The sequence below is a fragment of the Dendrobates tinctorius genome, unplaced genomic scaffold, assembly GCF_039654945.1.
Source record: "Dendrobates tinctorius isolate UK_male_01 unplaced genomic scaffold, ASM3965494v1 ptg000039l, whole genome shotgun sequence".
NCBI classification, from domain to species: domain Eukaryota; kingdom Metazoa; phylum Chordata; class Amphibia; order Anura; family Dendrobatidae; genus Dendrobates; species Dendrobates tinctorius.
Genome location: NW_027361707.1, coordinates 12,612,038 through 12,639,243, shown reverse-complemented (window position 1 = coordinate 12,639,243; position 27,206 = coordinate 12,612,038).

The window sequence follows — 27,206 nt, the reverse complement described above, 5'->3', positions numbered from 1 at the left end:
GCTTGTAAGTTGACGTCCATTACAAATGGTAGCCATTGACCATCTGAAGGTAGAGGCCACCAGGACAGGGCATAGCTACATTTTAATCATCATCGATCAATACACCAAATTTCTAGTGGCCATCCCTGTGAAGGATTTAACTGCCCAGACTACACAGATTTAGAGCAGGGAGAGGTAAGTATTGCAACTTGCAAGTGCTGTGGCCATGACCAAGCAGGGGGGGCACACTCGCGGTCGACAGTAGTGGCACAAGGCCCCTCATAGTACGCTGGTGTGTCAGACGGCGAGTGGGCCCCCCCACCATCAGAGACACTGTATTGTACAATGATGGGCCCTGTGCCAGTGCCGTCGGCCATCTGTGGGCCCATCCACCTGTTCAGAGCAACGGCACTTGCCCGGGTGCGCCAGGTGTTGACCCCAGTCGTTGGGGGGGACGAAGGGGGCAGCCCACTTAGGGATGTTTAAAAAATCGCATATGTAGATGTGTTGGCTGGATATTCAGCTTCTGCAAAGGGCGGAATTGGGCAAGTCTGAGGAAGAGGAGGACAAAACCGAGGCAGTTTTCTGGCAACCTATGTGTCATCAGGGGAAGGTGGGACAAAATCCTTTGAAACTCATGCATGGTTCATTTTAATGAAGGTTAGATCTTCAACATTTTGGGTAGACAGACGGGTCCTTTTTTCTGTCAGGATTGATCCAGCAGCACTGAAGACTCTTTCAGATAACACACTAGCAGCAGGGCAAGCGAGCTCCTTTAAGGCATATTGTGCCAATTCAGGCCAGGCGTCCAGTTTAGAGGCCTAATAGTCAAATGGGAATGACCTGTGAGGGAGAACATCGATATGGGAGGAGAAGTAGTTTGTAACTATAGTTGACAACTGCTGTCTCCTGTCACTTTTAATCGATGCAGTATTAGCAGTTGTGTGAGCGGTACTTGAGAAATCATTCCACAACATGGTCATTAAACCCCTGTCTCCAACACCACTTCAGCTGTGTGCAACACGAACACCTCTTCTATTGTGCCGACTACGGCTCGTGGGAGAACCAGCACCGCTGTTGTGTGCGTGCTGGGAAAGCCTCAAACAAACGGTTTACCAGAGTTGCTTGTTTGTTAGCCAATATTATCTCTAGGTTCTCCTGTGGCATGATGTTGTGTAATTTGCCTTTGTAGCGTGGATCAAGGATGCTGGCCAGCCAGTAGTCGTCATCCCTCATCATTTTGGCAATGCGGGGTCCCTTTTTAGGATTCGCAAGGCATAATCGCACATGTGGGCCAATGTTCCCGGTGTCAATGATGCCCTGCCAGTGGTGGGTGGAGGAGCACTTTCTGGCAAATCCACATCCCTACAGTCATGCACAAACACTGTACCTGACCTTGGAATGCCAACTCTTGCCCCCTGAGAAGCATCCTCCTGCCCAAAATAATCAACCCCCTCCTCCTTTTCCTCTTCTTCCTCCACCTTGTCCAGGACAGTTCCCTGACCAGATAATGGCTTACTGTCATCAAGGCTTCCCTCCTCCTCCGCTGCAGATGCCTGATCCTTAATTGGCGTCAAACTTTGCATGAGCAGACGCATAAGTGGGATGCTCATGCTTATGATGGCGTCATCTGCGCCTACCAGCCGTGTGCATTCCTCAAAACACTGAAGGACTTTACAGAGGTCCTTCAGCTTTGACCACTGCACACCTGAAAATTCCATGTCTTCCCTCAAACTGCCTGCCCGTGTATCCTCCCACAAATGCATTACAGCCTGCCTCTGTTCGCACAGCCTCTCAACCAAGTGCAGGGTGGAGTTCCACCTTGTTGCAACGTCTATGATTAGGCGGTGCTTGGGGAGGTGGAGCAATCGCTGCAGCTTCTGCATATGAGTGGAGTGGACGTTTGAGCGACAGATGTGCGAGCACAGTCTTCGCACCTTATGGAGCAGGGATGTTAACTCCGGATAATTATTAAGGAAGCACTGCACCACCAGGTTCAAAGTGTGAGCCAGGCAAGGTATGTGTGTGGTGTGAGTTTTGCACGGGCTATGGCTGCCACAAAATTGTGGCCGTTATCACTGACTACCTTGCCTGCCACAAGATGTGGACTGCCCAGCCATGACTCAGTTTGTCCCTGCAAGTAGTTGGCCAGTACCTCCGCGGTGTGTCTGTTGTCGGCCAAAGACTTCATCTTTAACACAGCCTGCTGATGCTTACCACTAGCTGTTCGATAGTGGGACACCTCGTGTGCAACACTGCCAGCTGCGGATGGAGTGCTCGTGCGACTGCGCTCTGTGGACAAGCTTTCGCTGATAGAGGAGGAGGATCGAAAGCCTACAGCCAACTGTTTCCTATACCGTGGGCTAGGCAGCACTGTTCCACCGCCGCTGTCCCCAGTGGAGCCTGCATCCACCACATTAACCCAGTGCACAGTGAAGGACACGTAATGGCCCTGGCCATGCCTACTGGTCCATGCATCTGTTGTGAGGTGCACCTTTCCACTCTTTGACTGTTTTAGTGCATGGACAATGCGGTCTTTCACATGCCGGTGGAGGGCAGGGATGGCTTTTCGAGAAAAGAAGTGCCGACTGGGTAGGTCATAGTGTGGGACAGCGTAGGCCATGAGGTCACGGAAAGCTTCGCTTTCAACCAAACGGTAGGGCATCATCTCTAATGAGATTAGTTTGGCAATGTAGGTGTTCAAATAAAGTGTACGCGGATGAGAGGATGAGTACTTTCTTGTCCTACTCAAAGTGTCTGGTAGGGTGAGCTGGACTGGAGAGCTGCATATGGGGGAAGTAGCGGTGGACCGGACGGAGTGAGAGGGAGTTGGTGATGGTATTGGTGGTGATGGCCTAGATTCAGTGTTGTGTTGCAAAACCATTGTGATTCCATGAGTGCTTTGGCCTTGCGATGACAGCTCCACATTTAGTGCTGGTGGTGTGCTTAACGGTGGCGGTGGTCTTACAGGGGAGGAAGCAATGGAGTGTTGCTGGCTACCTTCAGTCGGAGCAGATTCACATGTGCTACCTGAGGTTTTGTAGTCCGTCCACGCTTGCAAGTGCATGTTGATTAAATGTCTAAGCATGCAACTTGTATTCAAATTTCTGAGTTGTTTACCTCAGCTAAAGGTCCTTCCGAACTTCATTTGCCTCATCAGTAGGATTTTGGACAAAGAATTGCCACACTTCACTCTTCCTACTATGGTATACATTTTCTTTCCTTGCACGCTGGGCTAAGTTGACCGTCTGGCCAAGCTGTCCTGCAACTCTTTTAGTTTTTGTTCCAAGTTTTTGGACAGCTACGGGCCTGGCAGATAACCACTGCTGTGATGTCAATGCCTGCTGCAGATCCTTCTCCTTATCTGAACTATTGCCAGCGCCACCCTCCTCCCCCAATGGATGCCAATCCAGGTCAAGAACTGGGTTATCCATCAACTCCTCTTCAAAGTCATCTGCACCTTCCTCTTTACCTTTTTTTACCTCTGTGTCACCATGTAAGGTGGTATAGTATGCGGGAAGGGGCACCTGAGTTTCATCAGGGTCAGATTCTGGCTCAATAGACTGCGAGAGCAATGTAGTGCTCTGGGTCGATGTACCAGCAGAATCATCTAGCAGTGGCTGTGCATCAGTGCACTCCATGTCAGATTCATCTTGGACTGGGGAATTCTGGATTTGACTGGATATCCCAGGCATGGTATGTGAAAAGAGCTCCATAGAGTAATCTGAAGTGTGGGCTGCCGCATCCTTAATTTTTGGTGGGGTGAAGGACACAAGGAAAGGTGTTTTTCCCTGACCAGAACCCTGCACTGACGACTAGAGTTGAGCGACTTTTGGTTTTTTAGGGTCGCGTTTCGTTTCGTGAAACCCGACTTTTCCAAAAGTCGGGTCGAGCAAGATCGTCCGATTATAGGGAAAAGTCTGGGTCGTCCCGAAACACGAAACCCAATGTAAGTCAATGGGGAATAAAAGTCGGCAGAGGAGGACAGGAAACACACCTACAGTGCCCATTTGAATGCCAAAAGCATCAATTCTTCTTACTTAAGCTTGTCAACCTTAATTAACTTCATAATACAAGTTACGCACTGAAAAATGGGGGTTATTTGGCTAAAGTTGTGGGGGGGAGGGCTGGCTGCAGGTTTTCATGTGCCCTGGGCGAAAGAGCGCCCCTTTAACACATACCACAACTCATCATGCTCCGATACGGCAGAGAAATAGCGGTATAGTACAATGAAAAATACCTCACTTTTTACATCTCATGACGAGGCCCATCTATTTCTCCATACAGAATCATTGGTCCCATATAATGTTTGAAACAGTATATGATGAGCTCCACATAATGCTACAGTATATGTTGGTCCCCATGGATGAAGCTCCACTGTCTTATGGGCCCAAATAATGCTCCAAACATAATGGGCCCCATTTCTAATGCTCTAGTGTATAATGGGCCCTGTAAATGCTGCTCCAGTGTCTGATGTCCACCTTTGGAATGTTCCAGAGTATGGTGGGCCCCATCTATCATTCTCCAGAGTATAGTGCTCCCCAAAAATTGCTGTCCCAACATTGAAAACAATCAAATAAGTCTCCTCGCTAGGGAATCCCTGTACTTGTCTGGATTCCTCGTCGTCCCCATCTTCCATCTCACTGCACAGTATTTCAACTTTGCAAGTGCTGTGATCCTGGGCAAGCAGGGGGGGCCCACTCGTTGGCGACGGCACTGGCACAGGGCCCCTGATAGTACGGTGGTGTGTCTGATGGCGGGTGGGCCGAACCTGCACTTTCATCTGCAGCTTCCTCTTTGTCACCGTGTAAGATGGAACTGTATATGGGAAGGGTAACCTGAGTTTCATCAGGGTCAGATTCAGGTCGTGTAGCGTGCGAGGGGAATGTAGTGGTCTGGGTCAATGTACCAGCAGATTCATCGAGCAGTGGCTGGGCATCAGTGCACTTGTGTCGCCCCCAGGAGTACGGTCGCCACAGTGGCATTACCTTCTTCCTAGGGAGTGTGATGTCATGCTTGGGAGCAACGAAGGATCTCTCTAGCAGGTTAACTGATTGGGCGGCGTTATTCCCACGAGTCATGACCCTCCAAACAGCGTTCATGAAGGCAAAGTGTTTGTTTTACGTGGGCAGTATGGTTGCAAAGCTGAACCTTAAAGGAATGTCCAGAAGGGCACCACCAGGAGTGGAGCCTATGGTTAAATTCGACTCCACCTGGGAAACCTCAACCATGCCAGCTACAGAACAGATGCACACATTGCAAGCTTAATTCCGTTAACGAACGAGACTCCGTCATGCCCCGCGGTCCGAGTCCGGCTTACTAGAGGGACACGTGAGGCTCTGGCACATGAGATTGGCCAATAACTGGTGTGTCATGCCCTTACATGTCCGTGGCTGCATGTGCGCTACACTGAAAAGGCCAGCGTTTGTCGCTTACAGGTGCAGATAACCCGCTGAACAACGTTAGTGATGGGGATCACTGATTACAATTATTACCCGCGAACAATGATTTCCCAGTAAGTGCAGGTCAACCGCAGTTCCGGAATTAGGCCTAACCGTCATTCCTGAAAAAATGAAAAACTTACGTGTGCAAACCACAGGTGCTGTAGCTTGCTTAACAGCTCGCCAGCCGTTCTCACGCCCAGTATGGATTACATGTGATTGCACAAATGTGAGAAAGGGTACCGTATCCCCAGATAACATGTATGGATAGCGTACACATTCAAAATATATGTCTATACATCAGGAGGCAGGCTCAGACGGTGTTAGGCCCAGTATGGATTGCACGTGATTGCACAAAGGTTAGAAAGGGTACCGTTTCCCCGGATAACATGTATGTATAGCGTACACATTCAAAATATATGTCTCAGGAGGCAGGCTCAGACGGTGTTAGGCCCAGTATGGATTGCACGTGATTGCACAAAGGTTAGAAAGGGTACCGTTTCCCCGGATAACATGTATGGATAGCATACACATTCAAAATATATGTCTCAGGAGGCAGGCTCAGACGGTGTTAGGCCCAGTATGGATTGCACGTGATTGCACAAAGGTTAGAAAGGGTACCGTTTCCCCGGATAACATGTATGGATAGCGTACACATTCAAAATATATGTCTCAGGAGGCATGCTCAGACGGTGTTAGGCCCAGTATGGATTGCATGTGATTACACAAAGGTTAGAAAGGGTACCGTTTCCCCGGATAACATGTATGGATAGCGTACACATTCAAAATATATGTCTATACATCAGGAGGCAGGCTCAGACGGTGTTAGGCCCAGTATGGATTGCACGTGATTGCACAAAGGTTAGAAAGGGTACCGTATCCCCGGATAACATGTATGGATAGCGTACACATTCAAAATATATGTCTCAGGAGGCAGGCTCAGACGGTGTTAGGCCCAGTATGGATTGCACGTGATTGCACAAAGGTTAGAAAGGGTACCGTATCCCGGGATAACATGTATGGATAGCGTACACATTCAAAATATATGTCTATACATCAGGAGGCAGGCTCAGACGGTGTTAGGCCCAGTATGGATTGCACGTGTTTGCACAAAGGTTAGAAAGGGTACCGTATCCCCGGATAACATGTATGGATAGCGTACACATTCAAAATATATGTCTATACATCAGGAGGCAGGCTCAGACGGTGTTAGGCCCAGTATGGATTGCACGTCATTGCACAAAGGTTAGAAAGGGTACCGTATCCCCGGATAACATGTATGGATAGCGTACACATTCAAAATATATGTCTATACATCAGGAGGCAGGCTCAGACGGTGTCAGGCACAGTATGGATTTGACGGCCCAGCCTACACAGCGGAGGAGCAGGGAGAGGTAAAGATTGCAAATGCTGGGGCTCTGCCCAAGCAAGGGGGGCCCACTCGTGGGCGTCGGTACTGGCACTGGGCCCCTCATAGTACGGCGGTGTGTCTGACGGCGGGTGTGCACCACCACCGTCAGAGACACTTGATTGCACTATGACGGACCCTGTACCAGTGCCAGTGCCCAAGAGTCGGCCTACCCACCTGTCCAGGGCAAAGGCACTCGCACGGTGTCATGCGCTAGGTGGTGACCCCGGCCATGGGGGGGGGAGGCAGCACAGTTAGGGAGTTTTGGAAAGTGGCATATGTTGATGTTGGACATTCAGCTGATGCAAAAGGTGAAATAGGTCAAGTCCCAGGAAGAGGTGGACCAAAGCAAGCCATTTTTCTGTCACCCTATGTGTCATCAGAGGAAGGTGGGACAAAATCCTTGTAAACCCATTCGTGGTTCATTTTAATGAAGGTTAGATCATCCACATTTTGGGTTGACAGACGGGTCCTTTTTTCTGTCAGGATTGATCCAGCTGCACTGAAGACTCTTTCCGATAGCACACTTGCAGCTGGGCAAGCGAGCTCCTGTAAGGCATATTGTGCCAATTCAGGCCAGGTGTCCAGTTTAGCGGCCCAATAGTCAAAGGGGAATGACCTGTGTGGGAGAACATCGATATGGGAGGAAAAGTAGTTTGTAACCATAGTTGACAACTGCTGTCTCCTGTCACTTTCCATCGATGCAGTATTACCAGTTGTGTGAGCGGTACTTGAAAAATCAGTCCACAACATTGTCATGAAACCCCTGTCTCCAACGCCACTTCTGCTGTGTGCTCCACGAACACCTCTGCCAAGCTGCCCCCGGCCCGTACGGCTCGTGTGAGAACCATCACCGCTGTTGTGTGCTGGGAATGCCTCAAGCAACCGATTTACCAGAGTTGCTTGTTTATTAGCCAATATTAGGTCAAGGTTCTCCTGTGGCATTATGTTTTGTAATTTGCCTTTATAGCGTGGATCCAGGATGCTGGCCAACCAGTAGTCGTCATCGTTCATCATTTTGGCAATGCGTGGGTCCCTTTTTAGGATCTGCAAGGCATAATCTGACATGTGGGCCAATGTTCCCGGTGTCAATGATGCACTGCGAGTGCTGGTTGGAGGAGCACTTTCTGGCAAATCCACATCCCTCCAGTCACGCACAAACCCTGTACCAGACCTTGCCACGCCAACATTTTCACTTGCCCCATGAGATGCATCCTCCTCCCCTAAGTAATCATCCCCATCATCCTCCTCCTCCTCCTCTTCTTCCTCCACCTCGTCCAGGAGAGGTCCCTGAGCAGACAATGGCTGAATGTCATCAAGGATTCCCTCCTCCTCTTCCTCCTCATCAACATTGGCTGCAGACGCCTGCTCCTTAAGGTGCGTCAAAGTTTGCATGAGCAGACGCATAAGTGGGATGCTCATGCTTAGGATGGCGTCATCTGCGCTTACCAGCCGTGTGCATTCCTTAAAACACTGAAGGACTTTACAGAGGTCTTTCAGCTTCGACCACTGCACACCTGTCAACTCCATGTCTGCTCTCAAAGTGCCTGGCCGTGTATCCTCCCACAAATGCATTATGGCCTGCCTCTGCTCGCACAGCCGCTCCACCATGTGCAGGGTGGAGTTCCACCTTGTTGCAATGTCGATAATGAGGTGGTGGTTGGGAAGGTGGAGCAATCGCTGCAGCTTCTGCATACGAACGGAGTGTACAGGCAACCGGCGGATGTGCGCGCACAGTCTTCGCGCCTTCTGGAGCAGGGCTGTTAAATCCGGATAATTTTTGAGGAAGCACTGCACCACCAGGTTCAAGGTGTGAGCCAAGCAAGGTATATGGCTGAGTTTTGAAAGGGCTATGGCTGCCACAAAATTACGGCCGTTATCACTAACTACCTTGCCTGCATCAAGATGTACACTGCCCAGCCATGACTCAGTTTGTCGCTTCAAGTACTCGGCCAGCACCTCGGCGGTGTGTCTGTTGCCCAAACACATCATCTGCAACACAGCCTGCTGACGCTTTCCACTAGCTGCTCGATAGGGGGACACATCGTGTGCAACAGTGGCAGCTGCAGATGGAGTGCTCGTACGACTGCGCTCTGTGGACGAGCTTTCGCTTCTGGAGGAGGAGGAGGAGGGTCGAACGCCTACAGCCAACTGTTTCCTATACCGTGGGCTAGGCAGCACTGTCCCACCACCGCTGTCCCCTGTGGACCCTGCATCCACCACATTAACCCAGTGCGCAGTGATGGACACGTAACGGCCCTGGCCATGCCGACTGGACCATGCATCAGTTGTGAGGTGCACCTTTCCGCTCACTGACTGCTTGAGTGCATGGACAATGCGGTCTTTCACATGATGGTGGAGGGCTGGGATGGCTTTGCGAGAGAAGAAGTGGCGACTGGGTAGGTCATAGCGTGGTACTGCATAGGCCATAAGTTCGCGGAAAGCTGTGCTTTCCACCAACCGAAAGGGCATCATCTCAAACGAGATTAGTTTGGCAATGTGGGCGTTCAAACCCAGTGTACGCGGATGAGGGTAAGCTGGACTTGAGAGCTGCATATGGTGGAAGTAGCGGTGGACAGGGCGGACTGAGAGAGGGTTGATGATGGTGATGGAGTTGGTGTTCTTTCTAATGGCCTAGAATCAGTCTTTCGTTGATATAACAGTGGGATTCCCTGACTGCTGTGGCCTTGCAACGACACCTCAACATTTGCTGCTGTGCTAACCGGTGGGCTTACAGTGGGGGAAACAATGTAGCGTTGCTGACTACCTTCATTGTGATCAGTTGCACATGTGGCACTTGAGGTTTGGTGTTGTGTCCACGCTTGCAAGTGCATGCTGGTTAAATGTCTAAGCATGCAACTGGTATTCAAATTTTTCAGATTTTTCCCTCGGCTAAAGGTCTTTGCGCACTTCTTACAGATAACCTTGGCCTGATCATGAGGATTTTGTTCAAAAAAGTGCCACACTGCACTCTTCCTACTTTGGCAGACATTTTGCGGCCTAGCACGCTGTGATCTTTTGACCCTCTGGACAAGCTGTCCAGCAACTCTTTTGATGTTTGGAACCGGTCTTTGGAGTGCTCCGGGCCTGCCAGATAACAGCTGTTGCGATGTCGATGTCTGCTGTGGATGCTCCTCATCTGAGCTATTGGAAGCAGCACCCTCTTCCCCCAATGGATGCCAATCTGGGTCAACAACTGGGTCATCCATCACCTCCTCTTCTATGTCATGTGCACCTTCCTCTGTGTCACCGTGTATGGTGGTATAGTGTGCGGGAAGGGGCACCTGAGTCTCATCAGGGTCAGAATCTGGCTCTGTACACTGCGAGGACAATGTAGTGCTCTGAGTGAATGTACCAGCAGAATCATCCATCAGCGGCTGTGCATCAGTGCACTCCATGTCAGATTCATCTTGGCCTGGGTAATTCACCATTTCACTTGATAATCCAGGCATGGTATGTGAAAACAGCTCCATGGAGTAATCAGTAGTATGGCCTGCGTCATCCTTCAATCTTGGTTGGGGTGAAGGACACAAGGAAAGGTGTGGTTCATGAACATGAGCCTCCAATGACGACTCAGTGCTTTTACTTTTTACAACTGAAGAAGAGGAGGCGATAGAGCTGGAGGCTGAGTCAGCAATGTAAGACAAAACTTTTTCCTGATGCTCTGGCTTTAAAAGCGGTTTGCCAACTCCTAGAAAACTAAGCGTTCGAGGCCTTATGTAGCCAGACGATGACGCAGGCTCAACACCTCCTGCATTCGGTCCTATTTTGCTCTTGCCACTACCATCAGATCCACCACCAACACCATCATTACCAGCTGCCAACCCCCGCCCAATTCCACGGCCTCTTCCACCAGTCTTCCTCATTTTTAGTAGAAATGTAGACAAAATCCAACAAACTATATAGAAATGTAGAACAAGGTACAAGGTGTCTATAGGACAGGGGAGATTTTGAATTTCTGCAGACACTTGTGGACACTGGATACTTTGGGATTGTGTGAGGCCCAATGAATATCTGAGCGCTATGTGACAGGCTCGATGGCACAGCTGTGACCAAAGTGACTAGAGGATAAGGGAGATTTTGAATCTCTGCACACACTTTTGGACACTGGACACTTTTGGATTGTGTGAGGCCCAATGAATATCTGAGCGCTATGTGACAGGCTCGATGGCACAGCTGTGACCAAAGTGACTAGAGGATAAGGGAGATTTTGAATCTCTGCACACACTTTTGGACACTGGACACTTTTGGATTGTGTGAGGCCCAATGAATATCTGAGCGCTATGTGACAGGCTCGATGGCACAGCTGTGACCAAAGTGACTAGAGGATAATGGAGATTTTGAATCTCTGCACACACTTTTGGACACTGGACACTTTTGGGTAAGAATACAAGGACAGAACAATGGAAAGGACACCATTGTAGGCATTTACTACAGGCCGCCTGTGCAAGCTGAAGCTATGGATGAACTCTTTATGCATCAAATGGCCAAGTTCTCCAAAAAATATGACATAGTTGTCATGGGAGATTTCAACTATCCAGACATTTGTTGGGAATCTCTCTCAGGCAAAACTAACAGGTCAAGGAAATTCTTATCCTCTCTTGCTGACAACTTTATCTTCCAAAAGGTAAGGGAGAAAACAAGGAGAACTGCTACCTTGGATCTAATCCTTATAAACAGGGAGGAAATGGTTGAGGAGGTAAAAGTGGCTGGGACCCTAGGAGGTAGCGACCATGCTATTTTAGAATTTTGGATAACTAGAGGCGGAAGACCTGTGAAGACTCAGACGTCAAGGTTAGATTTCAGAAAGGCAGATTTTAAGGGATTCAGAAAGAGAATTGGAGGGATCCAATGGCTGGATATCCTTAAAGACAAAAATGTCCAGGAAGGATGGGAAATCTTGAAAAATGAAATTCTCAAAGCACAGTTGTTAACAATTCCGAAAAGAGGGAAGAATAGGAAGCAGTTAAGGAAACCAGGATGGATGAACACAGAACTTAAGCACATGCTAAAAAGGAAGAAAAAAATGTTTATAAAATGGAAAGATGGAGGCATATCTAAAGAAGAATATAATGCTGTCTGCAGAACCTGCAGGGCACAAATCAGATTAGCTAAAGCTGAAAATGAATTGAGGCTTGCAAGAGATGTCAAAAGCAATAATAAAGGATTTTGGGGATATGTCAAAAGTAAAAGAAAAGTCAAAGATGCTATAGGATTTTTACAGGATGAAAATGATGAAATGGTAAGACAGGATGTTGAGAAGACTGAACTTTTAAATTCCTATTTTGCATCTGTTTTCTCTCAGAAAGGAAATGTAACATCAACTGTTATTCACTGTCCTATTAAGGGAATAGAAGAATCCAGGATATCTATAAACAGAAAGATAGTGAGGAAACACTTAGCTAGCCTAAATGAATTCAAGTCTCCAGGTCCAGATGAATTACACCCCAGAGTACTGAAGGAGATAGCAGAAGAAATTTTTGAACCCCTCTCTATAATCTTTGAAAATTCTTGGAGAACAGGAGAAGTGCCAGAAGACTGGAGAAGAGCAAATGTTGTTCCTATCTTCAAAAAGGGGAAGAAGGTGGACCCAGGTAACTATAGGCCGGTGAGTCTGACTTCTATACCAGGAAAGATCTTTGAACAAATTATTAAACAACATGTATGTCAATACCTGGATAAGAATGAAGTGATTAAACAGAGTCAGCATGGGTTTGTAACTAATAAGTCATGTCAGACTAACTTAATTTCCTTCTATGACGGTATCAATGATTGGTTGGATCAAGGAAATGCTGTAGATATAGTATATCTTGACTTCAGCAAAGCATTTGACAAAGTCTCTCATACAATCCTTATTGAAAAAATGATTAAGTATGGAATGGACAAGGCAACTGTTAGGTGGATTCATAACTGGCTTAGTGATCGGACCCAAAGAGTGGTCGTAAATGGCTGCACATCCAGTTGGAAGAATGTCACAAGTGGGGTACCACAGGGCTCTGTCCTGGGCCCTGTATTGTTCAACATCTTTATCAACGATTTAGATGAAGGAATTGAGGGTAAACTGATTAAATTTGCTGATGACACAAAGCTAGGAGGGATAGCTAATACTAGAGAAGAGAGAGAGAGGATTCAAAAAGATTTAAATAAACTGGAGAAGTGGGCAGCAACTAACAGAATGGTTTTTAACAGGGAGAAATGCAAAGTACTACATCTGGGCAATAAAAATGGAAAAAGCATATATAGAATGGGAGGAATAGGGCTAAGTGACAGCACATGTGAAAAAGACTTGGGTATACTAATAGATCACAGACTGAATATGAGTCAACAGTGTGATGCAGCAGCAAAAAAGGCAAATGCAATTCTAGGATGTATTAACAGAAGCATACAGTCTAGATCACGTGAAGTCATTATTTCCCTCTACTCCTCTTTGGTCAGACCTCATCTGGAATATTGTGTCCAGTTTTGGGCACCACATTTTAAAAAAGACATCAACAAACTGGAGCAAGTTCAGAAAAGAGCGACCAGAATGGTGACCGGTCTGCAAACCCTGTCTTATGAGGAAAGGTTGCAGGATTTGGGAATGTTTAGTTTGCAAAAGAGAAGACTGAGAGGAGACTTAATAGCTGTCTACAAATATCTAAAGGGCTGTCACATTGTAGAAGGATCAACTTTATTCTCATTTGCACAAGGAAAGACTAGAAGCAATGGGATGAAACTGAATGGGAGGAGACACAGATTAGATATTAGAAAAAACTTTTTGACAGTTAGAGTGATCAATGAGTGGAACAGGCTGCCACGAGAAGTGGTGAGTTCTCCTTCAATGGAAGTCTTCAAACAGAGGCTGGACAGACATCTGACTGGGATGATTTAGCGAATCCTGCTTTGAGCAGGGGGTTGGACCAGATGGCCCAGGAGGTCCCTTCCAACTCTACGATTCTATGATTCTATGATTCTATGATTCTATGGACACTTTTGTATTGTGTGAGGCCCAATGAATATCTGAGCGCTATGTGACAGGCTCGATGGCACAGCTGTGACCAAAGTGACTAGAGGATAAGGGAGATTTTGAATCTCTGCACACACTTTTGGACACTGGACACTTTTGGATTGTGTGAGGCCCAATGAATATCTGAGCGCTATGTGACAGGCTCGATGGCACAGCTGTGACCAAAGTGACTAGAGGATAAGGGAGATTTTGAATCTCTTCACACACTTTTGGACACTGGACACTTTTGGATTGTGTGAGGCCCAATGAATGTCTGAGCGCTATGTGACAGGCTCGATGGCACAGCTGTGACCAAAGTGACTAGAGGATAAGGGAGATTTTGAATCTCTGCACACACTTTTGGACACTGGACACTTTTGGATTGTGTGAGGCCCAATGAATATCTGAGCGCTATGTGACAGGCTCGATGGCACAGCTGTGACCAAAGTGACTAGAGGATAAGGGAGATTTTGAATCTCTGCACACACTTTTGGACACTGGACACTTTTGGATTGTGTGAGGCCCAATGAATATCTGAGCGCTATGTGACAGGCTCGATGGCACAGCTGTGACCAAAGTGACTAGAGGATAAGGGAGATTTTGAATCTCTGCACACACTTTTGGACACTGGACACTTTTGGATTGTGTGAGGCCCAATGAATATCTGAGCGCTATGTGACAGGCTCGATGGCACAGCTGTGACCAAAGTGACTAGAGGATAATGGAGATTTTGAATCTCTGCACACACTTTTGGACACTGGACACTTTTGGGTAAGAATACAAGGACAGAACAATGGAAAGGACACCATTGTAGGCATTTACTACAGGCCGCCTGTGCAAGCTGAAGCTATGGATGAACTCTTTATGCATCAAATGGCCAAGTTCTCCAAAAAATATGACATAGTTGTCATGGGAGATTTCAACTATCCAGACATTTGTTGGGAATCTCTCTCAGGCAAAACTAACAGGTCAAGGAAATTCTTATCCTCTCTTGCTGACAACTTTATCTTCCAAAAGGTAAGGGAGAAAACAAGGGGAACTGCTACCTTGGATCTAATCCTTATAAACAGGGAGGAAATGGTTGAGGAGGTAAAAGTGGCTGGGACCCTAGGAGGTAGCGACCATGCTATTTTAGAATTTTGGATAACTAGAGGCGGAAGACCTGTGAAGACTCAGACGTCAAGGTTAGATTTCAGAAAGGCAGATTTTAAGGGATTCAGAAAGAGAATTGGAGGGATCCAATGGCTGGATATCCTTAAAGACAAAAATGTCCAGGAAGGATGGGAAATCTTGAAAAATGAAATTCTCAAAGCACAGTTGTTAACAATTCCGAAAAGAGGGAAGAATAGGAAGCAGTTAAGGAAACCAGGATGGATGAACACAGAACTTAAGCACATGCTAAAAAGGAAGAAAAAAATGTTTATAAAATGGAAAGATGGAGGCATATCTAAAGAAGAATATAATGCTGTCTGCAGAACCTGCAGGGCACAAATCAGATTAGCTAAAGCTGAAAATGAATTGAGGCTTGCAAGAGATGTCAAAAGCAATAATAAAGGATTTTGGGGATATGTCAAAAGTAAAAGAAAAGTCAAAGATGCTATAGGATTTTTACAGGATGAAAATGATGAAATGGTAAGACAGGATGTTGAGAAGGCTGAACTTTTAAATTCCTATTTTGCATCTGTTTTCTCTCAGAAAGGAAATGTAACATCAACTGTTATTCACTGTCCTATTAAGGGAATAGAAGAATCCAGGATATCTATAAACAGAAAGATAGTGAGGAAACACTTAGCTAGCCTAAATGAATTCAAGTCTCCAGGTCCAGATGAATTACACCCCAGAGTACTGAAGGAGATAGCAGAAGAAATTTTTGAACCCCTCTCTATAATCTTTGAAAATTCTTGGAGAACAGGAGAAGTGCCAGAAGACTGGAGAAGAGCAAATGTTGTTCCTATCTTCAAAAAGGGGAAGAAGGTGGACCCAGGTAACTATAGGCCGGTGAGTCTGACTTCTATACCAGGAAAGATCTTTGAACAAATTATTAAACAACATGTATGTCAATACCTGGATAAGAATGAAGTGATTAAACAGAGTCAGCATGGGTTTGTAACTAATAAGTCATGTCAGACTAACTTAATTTCCTTCTATGACGGTATCAATGATTGGTTGGATCAAGGAAATGCTGTAGATATAGTATATCTTGACTTCAGCAAAGCATTTGACAAAGTCTCTCATACAATCCTTATTGAAAAAATGATTAAGTATGGAATGGACAAGGCAACTGTTAGGTGGATTCATAACTGGCTTAGTGATCGGACCCAAAGAGTGGTCGTAAATGGCTGCACATCCAGTTGGAAGAATGTCACAAGTGGGGTACCACAGGGCTCTGTCCTGGGCCCTGTATTGTTCAACATCTTTATCAACGATTTAGATGAAGGAATTGAGGGTAAACTGATTAAATTTGCTGATGACACAAAGCTAGGAGGGATAGCTAATACTAGAGAAGAGAGAGAGAGGATTCAAAAAGATTTAAATAAACTGGAGAAGTGGGCAGCAACTAACAGAATGGTTTTTAACAGGGAGAAATGCAAAGTACTACATCTGGGCAATAAAAATGGAAAAAGCATATATAGAATGGGAGGAATAGGGCTAAGTGACAGCACATGTGAAAAAGACTTGGGTATACTAATAGATCACAGACTGAATATGAGTCAACAGTGTGATGCAGCAGCAAAAAAGGCAAATGCAATTCTAGGATGTATTAACAGAAGCATACAGTCTAGATCACGTGAAGTCATTATTTCCCTCTACTCCTCTTTGGTCAGACCTCATCTGGAATATTGTGTCCAGTTTTGGGCACCACATTTTAAAAAAGACATCAACAAACTGGAGCAAGTTCAGAAAAGAGCGACCAGAATGGTGACCGGTCTGCAAACCCTGTCTTATGAGGAAAGGTTGCAGGATTTGGGAATGTTTAGTTTGCAAAAGAGAAGACTGAGAGGAGACTTAATAGCTGTCTACAAATATCTAAAGGGCTGTCACATTGTAGAAGGATCAACTTTATTCTCATTTGCACAAGGAAAGACTAGAAGCAATGGGATGAAACTGAATGGGAGGAGACACAGATTAGATATTAGAAAAAACTTTTTGACAGTTAGAGTGATCAATGAGTGGAACAGGCTGCCACGAGAAGTGGTGAGTTCTCCTTCAATGGAAGTCTTCAAACAGAGGCTGGACAGACATCTGACTGGGATGATTTAGCGAATCCTGCTTTGAGCAGGGGGTTGGACCAGATGGCCCAGGAGGTCCCTTCCAACTCTACGATTCTATGATTCTATGATTCTATGATTCTATGGACACTTTTGTATTGTGTGAGGCCCAATGAATATCTGAGCGCTATGTGACAGGCTCGATGGCACAGCTGTGACCAAAGTGACTAGAGGATAAGGGAGATTTTGAATCTCTGCACACACTTTTGGACACTGGACACTTTTGGATTGTGTGAGGCCCAATGAATATCTGAGCGCTATGTGACAGGCTCGATGGCACAGCTGTGACCAAAGTGACTAGAGGATAAGGGAGATTTTGAATCTCTGTACACACTTTTGGACACTGGACACTTTTGGATTGTGTGAGGCCCAATGAATATCTGAGCTCTATGTGACAGGCTCGATGGCACAGCTGTGACCAAAGTGACTAGAGGATAAGGGAGATTTTGAATCTCTGCACACACTTTTGGACACTGGACACTTTTGGATTGTGTGAGGCCCAATGAATATCTGAGCGCTATGTGACAGGCTCGATGGCACAGCTGTGACCAAAGTGACTAGAGGATAAGGGAGATTTTGAATCTCTGCACACACTTTTGGACACTGGACACTTTTGGATTGTGTGAGGCCCAATGAATGTCTGAGCGCTATGTGACAGGCTCGATGGCACAGCTGTGACCAAAGTGACTAGAGGATAAGGGAGATTTTGAATCTCTGCACACACTTTTGGACACTGGACACTTTTGGATTGTGTGAGGCCCAATGAATATCTGAGCGCTATGTGACAGGCTCGATGGCACAGCTGTGACCAAAGTGACTAGAGGATAAGGGAGATTTTGAATCTCTGCACACACTTTTGGACACTGGACACTTTTGGATTGTGTGAGGCCCAATGAATATCTGAGCGCTATGTGACAGGCTCGATGGCACAGCTGTGACCAAAGTGACTAGAGGATAAGGGAGATTTTGAATCTCTGCACACACTTTTGGACACTGGACACTTTTGGATTGTGTGAGGCCCAATGAATATCTGAGCGCTATGTGACAGGCTCGATGGCACAGCTGTGACCAAAGTGACTAGAGGATAAGGGAGATTTTGAATCTCTGCACACACTTTTGGACACTGGACACTTTTGGATTGTGTGAGGCCCAATGAATATCTGAGCGCTATGTGACAGGCTCAATGGCACAGCTGTGACCAAAGTGACTAGAGGATAAGGGAGATTTTGAATCTCTGCACACACTTTTGGACACTGGACACTTTTGTATTGTGTGAGGCCCAATGAATATCTGAGCGCTATGTGACAGGCTCGATGGCACAGCTGTGACCAAAGTGACTAGAGGATAAGGGAGATTTTGAATCTCTGCACACACTTTTGGACACTGGACACTTTTGGATTGTGTGAGGCCCAATGAATATCTGAGCTCTATGTGACAGGCTCGATGGCACAGCTGTGACCAAAGTGACTAGAGGATAAGGGAGATTTTGAATCTCTGCACACACTTTTGGACACTGGACACTTTTGGATTGTGTGAGGCCCAATGAATTTCTGAGCGCTATGTGACAGGCTCGATGGCACAGCTGTGACCAAAGTGACTAGAGGATAAGGGAGATTTTGAATCTCTGCACACACTTTTGGACACTGGACACTTTTGGATTGTGTGAGGCCCAATGAATGTCTGAGCGCTTTGTGACAGGCTCGATGGCACAGCTGTGACCAAAGTGACTAGAGGATAAGGGAGATTTTGAATCTCTGCACACACTTTTGGACACTGGACACTTTTGGATTGTGTGAGGCCCAATGAATATCTGAGCGCTATGTGACAGGCTCGATGGCACAGCTGTGACCAAAGTGACTAGAGGATAAGGGAGATTTTGAATCTCTGCACACACTTTTGGACACTGGACACTTTTGGATTGTGTGAGGCCCAATGAATATCTGAGCGCTATGTGACAGGCTCGATGGCACAGCTGTGACCAAAGTGACTAGAGGATAAGGGAGATTTTGAATCTCTGCACACACTTTTGGACACTGGACACTTTTGGATTGTGTGAGGCCCAATGAATATCTGAGCGCTATGTGACAGGCTCGATGGCACAGCTGTGACCAAAGTGACTAGAGGATAAGGGAGATTTTGAATCTCTGCACACACTTTTGGACACTGGACACTTTTGGATTATGTGAGGCCCAATGAATATCTGAGCGCTATGTGACAGGCTCGTGCCTTCCTGGAATGTCACCAATTTGTATGTCACTTTGTTTTCTCTTTTTTTACTAATTTTCTTCTAAGCATTGCACTTTTTATGTTAAAGCTTTAAACTTTAATAAGTTAGTCCTTGTATGCGCTAAAGATTCCATGATCCTTTGGAGAGTGTGCGATCTTTTGACTGCAGCAGTGTGTGTTTTGGGGATTCATCAGCCCATTTGTTTGATTAGTAGTGGCCATGTGTTGTATATCTGCGGTATGTGGACTTTGTTGGGGTATAAATTATTTTAACTTTGCAGCCTGTTTGGAAAATGAGTGTGGATAGATAAAATCCTTGCAGTCACACCTACGTCATATGTCTAAAAGTGTTCCAGACATTTCAATTAAGATGGAATATATTTCAGCCAAATCAAATCTGCTGGTGAATTCAGTCTAAATTTGCTGCTGGTTCCCGGATCTCAGTTCAATCATCATCTATCTACTGTCTTTTATCTTCTTTCTTCTATCTTCGTTCCAGGTGTCTGCCCTCCATCCAGGTCTTCCATTCACTGGGCTCCACCTAGTTCCATGGTTTATTGTCATATTTAATGACTCATGAGGCCACATAGGATGTGATACATCATTGACATTTGTCTCATCCTACATAAGAATGAAGACTGAGAGGGTCTAGTGAGTGGAAGACCAGTTGGTGGAGATCCATAAGGAAAATACAGTATAAAAAAGAAGATAGAACTCTGGAGACAAAAAAAAGGAAGACCCAATCAGAGGACCAGCAGTGGGACAGTTACAGCAAGGGCCAAGGACAGGTAACTATAAGACTTTTTTAATCCCTTCTCAACCCTCTATAACCCAGCAAAATGGTGATCAGATGGAATTTGGCTAGAATTCCCATAGAAGCAAAGTTACCAAAAATTTTGGTTAAAATTTTTTGGGGAAAATTGTAGGTGATTTCAGTTTGCATCAAATCTGTTCATACTTCTTTTAACCCCTTTACCCCCAAGGGTGGTTTGCATGTTCATGACCGGGCAAATTTTTACAATTCTGACCACTGTCCCTTTATGAGATAATAACTCTGAAACGCTTCCATGGATCCCAGTGATTCTGACATTATTTTCTTGTGACACATTGTACTTCATGTTAGTGGTAAAATTTCATTCATATAACTTACGTTTATTTCTGAAAAAAATGGAAACTTGGCGAAAATTTTGAAAATTTCGCAATTTTCCAACTTTGAATTTTTATGTCCTTAAATCACAGAGATTTGGCACACAAAAAACATAATAAGTAATATTTCCCACATGTTTACTTTACATCAGCACAATTTTGGAACCAACATTTTTTTTGTTAGGAAGTTATAAGGGTTAAAAGTTGACCAGTGATTTCTCATTTTTACAACACCATTTTATTTTTACGGACCACATCACATTTGAAGCCACTTTGAGGGGTTTATATGATAGAAAATACCCAAAAGTGACACCATTCTAAAAACTGCACCCCTTAAGGTGCTCAAAACCACATTCAAGAAGTTTATTAACCCTTCAGGTGCTTCACAGGAATTTTTTGAATATTTAAATAAAAATGAACATCTAACTTTTTTTCACAAAAAAAATAATTCAGATTCCATTTTTTTTATTTTATCAAGGGTAAAAGGAGAAATTGGACTGGAAAAGTTATTGTGCAATTTGTCCTGAGTACGGTGATACCTGATATGTGGGGGGGAACCACTGTATCGGCGCATGGCAGAGCTCAGAAGGGATGGAGCGTCGTTTGACTTTTTCAATGCAAAATTGGCTGGAATTCTGATCGGATGCCATGTCACGTTTGGAGAGCCCCTGATGTACCTAAACAGTGGAAACCCCCCACAAATGACACCATTTTGGAAACTAGACCCCCTAAGGAACTTATCTAGATGTTTGGTGAGAACTTTGAACCCCCAAGGGCTTCACAGAAGTTTATAACGTACAGCCGTACAATTATAAAATCATATTTTTTCCACAAAAATGATCTTTTCACCCTCAATTCTTGCTTTCCCAAGGGTAACAGGACCTTAAAAGTTATTGTGCAATTTGTCCTGAGTACGCTGATACCCCATATGTGGGGGTAAACCACTATTTGAGTGCATGGCAGAGCTCGGAAGGGAAGCAGCGCCATTTGACTTTTTTGGCTGGAATTGAGATCAGACACCATGTCACGTTTGGAAAGCCCCTGATGTGCCTAAACAGTGGAAACTTCCCACAAGTGACCCCATTTTGGAAACTAGACCCACTAAGGAACTTATCTAGATGTGTGGTGAGCACTTTGAACTCCCACCGTGCTTCACAGACGTTTATAACGCCTGGGCGTGAAAATGAAAAAATCTTATTTTTTCCACAAACATGATCATTTAGTCCCCATTTTTTTATTTTTCCAAGGGTACCAGGAGAAAATGGACCCGAAAAGTTGTTGTCCAATTTGTCCTGAGTACACTGATACCCCATATGTGGGAGAAAACTACTGTATGGGCACACGTCGGGGCTCGGAAGGGAAGTAGTGACGTTTTGGAATGCAGACTTTGATGGAATGGTCTGCGGGTGTCATGTTGCCTTTGGAGAGCCCCTGATGTACCTAAACAGTGGAAACCCCCCACAAATGACACCATTTTTGAAACTAGACCCCCTAAGGAACTTATCTAGATGTGTGGTGAGCACTTTGAACCCCCAAGGGCTTCACAGAAGTTTATAATGCCCGGGCATGAAAATAAAAAAATCGCATTTTTTCCACAAACATGATCATTTAGTCCTCAATTTTCCCAAGGGTACCAGGAGAAAATGGACCCCAAAAGTTGTTGTCCAATTTGTCCTGAGTAGGCGGATACCCCATATGTGGGGGTAAAACACTGTTTGTGAGCATGGCAGAGCTTGGAAGGGAAGGAGCACCATTTGACTTTTTCAACGCAGAATTGGCTGGAATTGAGATCAGACGCCATGTTGCGTTTGGAGAGCACCTGATGTGCCCAAACAGTGGAAACCCCCCAATTCTAACTCCAACCCTAACCCCAACACACCCCTAACAGTAATCTCAGCCCTAATCCTAGCCCCAACCCTAATGGGAAAATGGAAATAAATACATTGTTTTAATTTTATTATTTTTCCCCAACTAAGGGGGTGATAACGGGGGGTTTGATTTACTATTTATGGCGGTTTTTATTTTTGGCAGCTGTCGCACGCTAAAAGACGCTTTTTATTGTAAAAATAGTTTTTGCATCACCAAATATTGAGAGCTATAATTTCTCCGTATTTTGACCCACTGAGTCATGTGAGGTCTTATTTTTTGTGGGACGAGTTGACGTTTTTATTGGTATCATGTTCGGGCACGTAACATTTTTTGATCGCTTTTTATTCTGATTTTTGGGATGCAGAATGAAGAAAAACCAGCGTTTCATGAATTTCTTTTGGGGGGGTGCGTTTACACCGTTCCACGTGCGGTAAAATTGATAAAGCGGTTTTCTTCTTTGGGTCAGTACGGTTACAGCGATGTCTCATTTATGTCATTTTTTTATGTTTTGGCACTTTTATGCAATGAAAACATTTTTATATAAAAAATAATTATTTTTGCATCGCTTTATTCTGCGAGCTATAACTTTTTTATTTTTTCTCTGATGATGCTGCATGGTAGCTCGTTTTTTGCGGGACAAGATGTCGTTTTCAGCAGAACCATGGATATTTATATGCATCTTTTTGATCGCGCGTTATTGCACTTTTTGTTCGGCGGTATGATAATAAATCATTATTTTTTGCTTCGTTTTTTATTTTTATTTTTTAAAAGGTTCGCTAAAGGGGTTAACTAATGGGACAGTTTTATAGGGAAGGTCGTTACAGACACGGCTATGCCAAATATGTGTACTTTTATTGTTTTTTTTTTATTTCCAAATAATGAATTTATTAGGGAATATATATATTTTTTTTAATTTATTTAGCAATTTTTTTAAAATTATTTTTACACTTTTTTTTAACTTTATTAGGTTGTCCCAGGGGGGATATCACTGTGCTGTGACAGATCGCTGATCTGTCACATCACAGATCACTGTGACAGATCAGCAATCTGTCACAGGCAGTGTGCAGGTTTCCTCCTTGCCTGCGCTTTGCAGGCACTGAGGAAGCCAGCTCCCTGCAGGCCCCCGAAGGTCCCCGTCGCCATCTTGGATCCGGGGACCTGCAGGGAAAGAGCACCCCGCAGCAGCGCTGCACATTGCGCTGCTGTGGGGGGCTTAAGGAAGCACGGAGGGAGCGCCCTCCCTGCCGATGCTTCCCTTTAACCCCCGGTACACCGCGATCATGTTTGATCGCGGTGTGCAAGGGGTTAACGTGTCGGGGGCGGTCCGTGACCGCCCCTGACACATAGTGCCGGGTGTCAGCTGAGATTATCAGCTGACACCCGGCCGCGATCAGCGGCGCTCACCACGTGGGCACCGCTGATCGTGCTAGACGTACTATCCCGTCCATGGGCATAGGGGCCCGGGTCCCATGGACGGGATAGTACGTCTGATGTCAGAAAGGGGTTAATGATGAAAAGTATCTTCATCATGAGACGTAGTAAGTAAAATCCGACTGGGTCTTATTGCTTAAAAAGGATGGTCTTCTTGATGAGACATTTTCTTTAATAACCATTAAATAAGCTGTCTTGTAACACTATTTTTAGTGTATTTTATATATTCCCATTAGAGAAATTATTATTTTTTCTCATTCATACTAGGACAGCAATTCCCAGCCCAGTACCGGGTCTCATGACCTGAACTAACAGCTTTATAGTCATATACAATAGTGTTAATTTGTATCATGAGGCCAAAGGTTGGCTCGCGACTTGTGGCCCCAATACTGACGAAGAAGTATGACCGTTATATAGTTGAGTGATTAGCCTAAGCACTTGATTTGTATTGTTCTCGTATTCCTGTAAAAAGATGCAACCACAGTTATCAAAACTGAATTCTGCAAATGCTTTGCTATTTTTGCTTTGATATCTACGCCCTGTGTATCCATTCATTTTCCCGCGCAGCTCTGCGAGAACATTATATGCTCAATACAATGGTCTATTCACTTTGCGTGCCATACATTTTCCTTTACAAATAATTAAAAAAAAAAAAACAGCTCCTGAAGTTCATTTTGGGATTCAGATAATAATAATAAAGAAGGCTAAACAATACCTCCATGGCACTCTCAGCAATCTTGCCACCCGGGATAAAAAGTTTAACAAAACTTCAGCTTATAAAAATAGTCTTCTACAATTGTTTTCATAACGTGGTTTATTATGAGAAATGTTCCAAATTAACTGCTCCCCTGATTTTAATATCAGCGCAATGTTCACTAAAAGCACGAGCAACCTGCTGATACAGCTGTGGATATTACTACCTGTGTGCAGCATCTTATAGAAAACATAAGCCAAAGCAGAAATATACAGCAACGGAGAGCAGAAAATAATAGACTATATGCTATGATTGGTCTCTATTATGCTATTATTCGAACAGAACGGAATTGCTTTTTTCAAAAATATATTATTGCATATACTTGTGTAATTTTTTTTTTTTCAAGTTACGGGTACTAGAATTTTGCAGATGGGGTGTTTATCCAGTCACTTGAGCAATTGGCACCTGCCTCATAGGGAGTTTTGCATTTATATTGGTCAATACTGTAGGATTATTTGGTTATGGATTGGATTTAAAGGGAATCTGTCAACAGAGCAGAGCAGTACGCCTGGGCAGGAGCCGCGACGGGAAGCAAAGAAGAGGACGTCATCGCTAGAAGATGGGAGTCGCCGGACCGGACCGTGACACCCATTGGACCAAAACCGGACCCGGACCTCCCCAGGGTGAGTATAATATAACTCGTTTTTCTTCTCTTTCAGGTTACATACAATACAGAATGCTGTAGATAAGCCCCTGATGTCGGTGCCGGCATCTGATAGTCAAAAAAATAGGTGACAGATTCCCTTTATGGCATTGTCCTACATAAGAAAAATGAATGTATTGTATTTAAAAAATAAAATAAGTTATTGATGCACTTTATCAAATCCGAACTGACCCTTTTGGGCTTGTGGTTTTTATTCCTTAGGAGTCCATCACCTCTTTATTCTCCAACAATTGGGTTTTCCTTTTGCTCGGGCATCCTGTTATATTTTGTAACACCACCTACTATAGTTGGATTGTTCTAAATATCTTGTTTGATTTTGTACTTCTAATTACTGTACTTGTATGAATAAAAATGCTGATAAGTTATAAGTTATGACTAGAGATGAGGCAAAATTTGAATTTGGATTTTTCTGGGAAATTCGATTCACAGAGGAGTTATTTTTCACAGATTTAGTGTCTCTTCAAATCCCAAATTACAATAAATGTAATATGTAAAAAATGAAGAAAAAATCCTTAAACTCACCTCGCCACTCACATCTCCAGCCTCTCTGCTCCTTACCGCCACCTATCCGATCCTTGTCGCATCTTCGGATCTCTATCAGCCATGCTGAAATTGATGGGGTTCCAGGTTTGATAGGCACTGGAGGATTTTGCATATTCACCTGCAAAGGTCATGGCGCTCGCTCCTGATCCCAACTGTTAATCCACTGAGCCAAACACTCAGAAAAGAACTTTACACACATACATATGTATTTGTTATTTTCTTCTGATAAAGCATCAAAGCCTGTTTTTAACCCTCTTTCAGGAACAATGCCTTCACTAACGAGTTCAGGTACAATGCGACTGTCAGGCGCAGGCTAGAAAAATGCCAATAAATAAATAAATATAAATATAGGGGAAAAAGCTTAATTTTAAGGTACATAAAATGGTGTTAGACACATATTCATTCAGAATTAGATGTTAAAGGGTCACCAGAAAAAAAACAAATTTGCATAGAAAAGAGCAAGAATTGCACATCATATTTACATGTTTCAGGCAGATTGCATTATGACTTTTCTGTCATTCATAATTAGAAAGCCTTCTGTATCTGCTTTCCATGGTGCAGTGGTGCATCTTCTACTGAGAGGTGGTAGAGGTGGTGGATTTTCACTTTCATCTTCTGGGTGGAATCTTTTGCGCTGAACTTGAAGGCTAGAAGGGATACCGATAGTTTTCATACTTCTGCGCAGCTCTCCAAGCACTTCATGGGCCAATTTTTTTCAGATAGGCTCTTCTACAGAGTGGTTCAAGCTGGTTTTCAAGGTAAATCACTTGTGAATTTATACCACCCAGATTCAACATAGTGAAAAATTAGACCATTGGTCAGTGCCTGGAGCTTCTGCTGATGCTGAAAGTTGAGTACATCTGATCAGCTGTATGCACACCCCCTTTGGTTGCATTATAAAATGTAATTATTTCTGGATTTTTTTGTGCTTCAGACCCAGGATCGATGGCATCATCATCATGAAGCGTTGACACAAGAATTACATTTTTCTTTTTGCACGGTACATAGGAACCAAAACCTATCCATTATTTAATGCAAACATACTGCTGTACTGTTTTCTCCATTTCACAATTACAAACTGTGGCGGCAATTCTTTTTTAATTTTTCTTACAGTACCTACATATGAAAGATTCTACATTTTCAGATAATCAATCAAATCACAATTTGAAAACCAATTGTCAGCTGTTATATTGCGACCCAATACAAATAAGGGCTCAACTTCACTTGGTTTGTTGCTGACTCGGTTCGGACCTTCTGGCTGTTTTCCCGCATAAATTTCAAGGTTGTATGTGTAGGTCTTCCTGGCAACAACAAGAACATAAATTTTAATTCCATATTTGCTAGGCTTTGATGGAATGTATTGATGAAATTCACATCTGCCATGAAAACCAGGGAGCATTCTGTCAATAGTGACATTCTCCCCAGGGCAATAGCTTTTCTTACAGTTTTCAACAAATTTTTGGAATAAATCACGAAGCGGAGCAAGTCGGT